Raw genomic sequence first — 7,604 nt, forward strand, 5'->3', positions numbered from 1 at the left:
GCGGAAGTAAGCTGGTGAAGAGGAGGAGAATGTCAGACCTGTTGAATACTGGACCAGCCACCCATGAAGGATTCACACTTGCTAGGTCTTCTCAATTTCGAAATATAATGTACTGTATTAGACATTATATTTCGAAATTGAGAAGACCTATGGCTAAATGGGTACATGCGACTTACAGAGTTGGGGACATTTCCGACTCGTACACTCAGCATTGTCAATCTACCCTCCCCATGAGGTGTGAAGGGTGAACCCCGAGAGCATCTGTCTTCTTGTGAATCCGAAGCCTCTGAGTTACTCTGTGAGAGGTGAGGTGCACACGGCAGCCTGGGACTAGAATGATTTAATTTAAAGCAACTTGATATAATTTTACTCATTCCATCATCCGGTAATGTTGATGTCTTACATGCTGCTTTGTTGACATAGTTAATGTTCTCATAGATTAACTGACATAGTAAGGGCGCTATTTACGTTATACACCGAAGCAACATATATCTTATTGCTACTTCTAAATTTACATCTCCTTAATATCAGTAAGGACTATAATATTATTTCAATATACTTTGTAAACGTAACCATCATGTTACAATAGTCACTCAAATCAAAATAAAGACTAATTCTAACTCCGTGTCTGACCCTGAGTGAGGCCAGGCCCACATACGAGTTAGATGTATAATGTGATAAACTCCCATACTACATCAATCAATCTATGAGAGCATATGTAAACAAATAAGCATTAAATCATTAACGTTACCGGATCATATAATAAGTAACATAATACCACGGTACTTAAAGCTGACGACAAACAAGATAAAAAAGATCAAATAATCATTGTCACAAACTCGTAACACTTTGGCTGCCACGTTCATAGCGCTCGTTGAATCGTTTAACTGAATATTTTTATGAACATTCATAAGTGGAATATTATTGAATACACATTTTCTGACTACCACAGCCCGGGGAGACAGGGGAGTGAGGTTCTAATAAGTTGTGAAGGCTGGCCCCTGCAATTGCTAGCATATTTAGCAAGAAGTAGAGGTCTCCAAACACAGTTACTTCAAAAACAAATTGTATGTGTCTATGGAGTAACGTTCATGGATGTTATGTTGAATAATAATAAATTACATCTGTATGGTGCCTCGCTAAGCGTTAACCACGCCATGAATAAACGGCAGGTATTGCTAAATGTTAAGCAACAATATTTTATTACAAACTGGCAAGGATTGAATTGCACTTCGTGTCTAAAGTTGGGATCCGTTACCGAACAACTGTTATTTGCATTAATAAATAAAATAACAAAATATTGTATCACAACCATAACACATCAAACAGTTTAGAGGACTTTACCCCAGCCCTAGCTAGCCTGGACCAGGCACCCACACAGAGACCCAGCACATAATCACTGTATATGTGCTGTTATGATCCATTCATCTAATGTGGCGTGAATATGTCTATCTTGCAGTGAACACTGTAAGGTTGAAACAGTAACTTGGGTGGTTACACAATATAAATCTACCTGTTTATTTCGTTGTTATGAAATAGTTAAACTGTGTAAGAAACACTGGAATCAAGGCTTCATCCTGGAGTGTGGTGTGGGTCAAGTGTTGTGGTGACGACGTGGTGCCTCGGGTTCTGAGAGGAACTCAATACTCTGGCCAGCCACATCTGTCAAATCACCGAATTTAATACCTATTTACCAATTATCATTTACGTGATGGGAGAAGCATCATCTCTGATCATTACACACAAATTTACACCATTAATATGCCATTGCATATTGTTATAGCATACAAAACATGCAAATATATAAAATTAATCCTTAAGCAATGGCACATTTCCTCATGGTCCAGGTTTGGCCAAAAGTTGACCCGAAGAACGTGACTTATGTCCACATATTATAGCAGACAGGATGCAATAATTCTTTGTTTGTTTATCTCAATGACACCAGAACCAAATGTAAAGTATTAGAATTAAGAGATTAAGTATTTCTTACTAACACAACAGTATAACGGTACAACTATCCCTGCACTCTGTCCAGCGAGCACAGAGACCTCAATCTCCCCTCCATCTCCTTACCTCACGTCACTTCACCTTGACACTACCGCCCAGCAGACAGGTGATAAGAGTCATTGACACTCTATTTGGTAATCTGTATTAAAATTATAACCAAACAGGAAATGCTTGCCACAAGTGGAACTGCCGCCGGCCGACTTATCATTGTCATTCACACATTAATATTATTTATAATAAATGTAGTTTGCAGAGTTCCTGGATATACTTTTATTGTAAAAAACATTTTATCAATAATTTGATGTTTCTGTAAATATAATTTAATTCATCCGTTATTTATTGAGTTAAAAAAATTACCCCATAATAAAAAGACAAAACAATGAGACTCTAACCTAACCTAACCTAACCTAACCTAACCTAACACATGCTACACATAATTAATTTGTGTTTTTCTCTATGTATTTATATCTTTGCTAAACAAATGTTATATTGTAACTGCATTAGTAATTCCATAAAGCTCTCCCGTGCCGTTTGGCCCCGAACACCCTTACCCTCCTCAACCCTCCACCGCCTCACATCCCCCAGCCAGCCTCTCCCTCCTCACGAGTCGATACTCTCGGGGTTCACACCTGATGGAGAGGGTGGATTGATAAGGCTGAGTGCATTAGTCGGAAATGTCCCCACAGCACGTACAGTCTGCCACAGTTCCACCGAGTAGTGTGGCTGGCACGTTTTGTGAGATGTGGCAACTTTGTGTTTGTTTACATCATAGTAAAACTCCCTGAGTGGCTCAAGGAAACCTCGCAATAGTAGACAGACTACGGATGCTAAATGAGCATTCCAACCCTATCTTAAAATGCATGAATGTCTTGCATGGTTATAGTTTTAATACAGATTACAAAACATAACGTCATTGGCTCCTATCTGCTTTCTGCTGGACGGAGGCTGTGTGGCGAGGTGTTGTGACGTACGAAACCTCTTTGCTGAGTAGAGGGTAGAGGAGAGATGCACCGACACACTGTCTTGTTTAGTAATATGTTCTCAATCTGTAAATACTGTTTTTTTTTAATGTGGATTTTATTCTTTTAGGTAATGTTGGGATAAACCAATAAACGTTATTGCATCCAGTTTTCTTTGTTACGTGGAAAACATTCATATTCTCCATGTTAACTTTTTGCCATAAGTTAGAGAGAGAGAGAGAGAGAGAGAGAGAGAGAGAGAGAGAGAGAGAGAGACGCCTCAGGGTTCTTACTTTGCTTGGCCAATCATGGCCGGGCTCGTGTTTGGGAGGCCTTAGGGTGGCCCACTCCTTGGCCAACCGCTTCTGCCGCGTTTTTGGGGATACCTAATGGCAATCTTCTTACTTGACCATTCACTCTCGCAAATTAAAATACTTTGTCGAGATTTTTGGCTCCCTGTTGGCCATTCTCCATTGAAAAGTTTCTTAAAAAAACTAAGCCTCGGAGTAGTCAATCCCTCATGGTTGGTTGACAGAGGACCCGTTTTGGGGAGACCTCAGTGTTTTTACCTTGCTCAGTAATATAGATTGTTGTACATATGATAGAGTTCGTCTAAGCTCTGGTCCACACAACAAATCACACATACACGTACGAAGGCTTTAATTGTATTACATAGATCTGATTTTCCTTGTTTAGGATTGTAGTTTTATTTTTTCCTATAGATCTACATCATTACCAGAATGGAAAGTCATTGTATTCAATAATGTATGATCGCTCTGGGTTGTAATTCACAATAATGAATAAATTTTACACCCGACTGGTATGATTCAGTTGACAACCAAACAGAAAAGAAAGACAACAGTAATGTATATCAGAAGTATCTTTCACACAACAACACGATCATATGAGTAAACAAATTTTGATCTTTGGTAAAGGGGACGGTGCACGGTCAGAAATTCACAGGTAAGTTTAGGTTAGCGTTAGATTAGATTAGATTATGTCAGGCCAAATTAGCGTTAGATAAGGTTATGTCAGACCAGATTAACGTTAGATTAAATTGGGTTAGCGTTATAATAGATTAGGTTAGCGTTAGATAAGACTGGCGGCGGGGTGTTTAATCATCAGGTGAAATAAGCTGGGGTGTCAAGTCTTCAGGTGATCCTTAGAAAGTAGTATTTAATAGATGAATATCAAGGAATTCAAAAACATTCGTACACAGGAGGAGCGGCTGTAACCTCTCCCTCATCTGGAACGATTGTCACTCATGGTAGACATTTTGTTGAATAATTTATAAAAAAAAAATCATAAAATGACACTCGTGTGAGTATTATTTCATTTACCAATTGAAAATACATCCCCCCCCCCACTTCGGTCATAGCTGTGGAATAAGTTTGTAAATATCTCAGAATCTTAACTCTAAGACAGAAAGAGCTTCGTCGTTCATCCTTGGTGAAAATATTCACGATGGTCGCCTCTAAGGCTGCTGTGTTTCCAGGGTGAAGAGATGAAAGGCCAACTTCAGAGCTTTGAAAATGGCACCACTCAGTGAGAGGTGGCACTTGCCTTGAGTGCCACTCTTGTTATTGTTTCTTTCTTCTGTTTTCTTTATTCATCTTCATCACAGTGAGTGTTGAGTCGAAAACACCTGTGTAAAAACATTCAAATTGTTGAACTTTTTACTGAATTTTCGACTGGATCCAATATCTTGTTGTTTTTCAAGAGAATTTTGCTTATTGCTTCTAGTGCTGAAAAACATAAATGATTATAAGTTTAAATAGATCATCAGGGATGTATTGATAGAACAGAACCCTGATGTGATTTGTAGAGAATCTGTGAGGTGAAGTTTGAATCAGGCCGACTTTTGGCTTCTTTTGAGGAAGGAGTGGCACTGTTTACGAGGTTCAGGCCAAGTGTCACCCAAGGAGTCTCTCTCTCTCTCTCTCTCTCTCTCTCTCTCTCAGGGCACCATCCCCACCTTCACTCTCACAGGAATAAACACCATTTGACTTTCCTTCTCCGACCAGAATTACCTTCCATCTGAGAGTGTAATCAGCACGAATTACTTCTCCCCACCTGCCGCCCCCTCTCTCAAGATTACCTTGGTGGGCGACCAGATGGCTCCTCCCCCCCCCCTCCCATTAACAACATCATCCACCAATAGTCTCGTTAATACCAACTTCGATAATGTCTTTTTTACTCTCTCTCTCTCACAATTTTTTTCATTTTTCTTACATTCCCATTTATCCTTTTTTACTCTCTTCTCTCCCATTCACTCTTTTATTTCTCTCTTCTCACACACACTCATTTTTCTTTACTTTTATCCTCTCACTTTTTCCTTTTTACCATGTTTCTCCTCTCATTTTCCCTCACCTCTCTTTTGACTTCCCTCCTCTATCTCTCTCTTGCAATTTTGTTTGATTTTCTATTCAACAGAGATGTAGAGGCTGCGCTAATGCGTCCTTTTCTGCTACTGACAGCAGGGAGGGGAATCCTGGCTTATATACCCTTGTGGGGGAGCTCGAGGCCACCCATTGGTTGATTAGATTGTGTGTGAAGCCCTCTGATTGCTTGATTGGGTTGTGCTTGATGCTCTTTGATTGGCTGGCTAAGGGTCCTTTGTTGAGATGCGAGAAGTTGATTACGGTGCGTTTGGTGTCCTTTGATTGGCTAATTATGGTGTTGCTTGGCGTCCTCTGATTGGCTGGTTAACCTATGTTTTCTTCCTTCATGTTATCGTATTGGTCAACTCATGATGAGGGCAAGGATTGAAAAGACTCTCTCTCTCTCCCCATCCTTTGCTTCCAATATTTATCACCCTCTTCCTTCCTTCGTTCCTTCCTTCCTTTCCCTCCAGTGATGTGTTGTTCTTTTCCGTTCTCTTCTTCTTCCCCCTCCTCCCATTATCACCAATCCCTCCACTCCTTTGTCTCTGCCTCTCTTAATCTTTCCTCAGTTGAGTTTGGGTTAAAATCACTAAATTATATGAGAGTAAAAATGTATTTGTTTATTTCAACCTTAATATGTGTAATTTGTAACCTTTTTTTTTTTACCCAGAATTAGGTGTTGTTGTTGTTGTCAGGGTGAATTGTTTATACTAAATCCCCTCACCTGAAAAATAAAAGAGAACATTAGCATTATGAGACGCCCTGTAGATCTCTTCGTCGTTCAGTTGTGTTGGGGAGACCGGGAGATACGATGATAGATGTATAAGAGACAGATATATGGGAATCTCTCAATGATTTTGTTTTTGTCTCATCTCGTCACGATAGAGAGAACTTACTTTTCAGGTCGACTACACACACACACACACTCTCTCTCTCTCTCTCTCTCTCTCTCTCTCTCTCTACAACTACTCGGAATCGAGTACGACGATTATCTACGATACAATGATATGAGTTATTAAGGATGTCACCTTCGTTGTTGAGCTTTGCGGTGACTCGTGAAGCCGATACGAGATCGTCAGGGCAGTCCACAGTTGTTGCACTTGTGGAGGGCTACATCCAGTGCGGGAGGGGTGGCGGCAGTGTCTTTCCGTTGCTGGCGTTTATCTGCCTTTATATGCAGTCGGGCTAACTCGAAAGTATTGACACCTTCTCGTGTGGTGCTTCTCCAAGTGTTACGGTGTGGAGTAATTGTCTCCCAAGTGAAGGGGTCGATTTGGCACTTTTTCAGGTTTGTCTTAAGACTGTCCCTATATCTTTTCCGTTGTCTGCCAGCGTTACATTTACCATTTATTAGGGGACTGTATAGTAGCTGTTTTGGTAGTCTACTGTCGTCCATGCAGGTAACCTGGTTAGTCCATCGTAGTTGTTCATGGATAATGGTTGCCTCGGTGTTCCTACAGTTGTTGTCAGCAAGAATACTGGCATTTTCTTTCTTTTCTTCCCAGCGAACTCGAGGATGATCGTTGGTGAAAGATTTCTAGTGCCGTGAGGTGCCTCCTGTATGTGACCCATGTCTCGCTGCCATACAGCAAATTGGGGAGGACCACTGCTCAATACACGTGCAGTTTTGTAGATAATTTCAGCTCCGTACAGCTGAAGACACGAGTACAGAGTCTGCCAAAGGCTTTAGATGCACATCTGACCCGATGGTGAATCTCTTCATCGATGTCCGTGGTGGTGGACAGGTGGGAGCCAAGATACGGGAAGTGGGAAACATTAGAGAGAGTAGTACCGTTAAGCTAGGTGGGAGGTGGGGGTGTCGTTGAACCAGGGGCAGGCTGAAAGAGAATCCGAGTCTTAAGTGCATTCGTCTAAGGGCCAAAGTGTGCATACGCATCTGCGTAGGTGTTCAAAATCTCCTGTAGGTCACGTTCAGTGTGAGCGACGAATGTGAGGTGGTCTGCATACTGAAGTTCAGTAATGGAAGCGGCCGATACCTTTATTGCTACCTGGAGTCGTCTTATGTTGAAAAGTCCCTTCATCCGGTACTGGATATCCACCCCAACGGCTAAATTGGTACTGGCACGAGTAAAGAAGGCAGCCAAGAAAATGGAAAAGAGATTTGGTGCCAGTACACATCCTTGGATGAAAAAGAACTGCCACTGGGTGTTATTGTGTAGAACACTGCTGTTCATGCCATCGTGCAGTTGCCTCACAATGGCAATGAATCTTGGTGGGCAACCAAAATTAACCG

Source organism: Homarus americanus, unplaced genomic scaffold (genome assembly GCF_018991925.1).
Source record: "Homarus americanus isolate GMGI-L3 unplaced genomic scaffold, GMGI_Hamer_2.0 scaffold45698, whole genome shotgun sequence".
In the NCBI taxonomy this organism is placed as follows: domain Eukaryota; kingdom Metazoa; phylum Arthropoda; class Malacostraca; order Decapoda; family Nephropidae; genus Homarus; species Homarus americanus.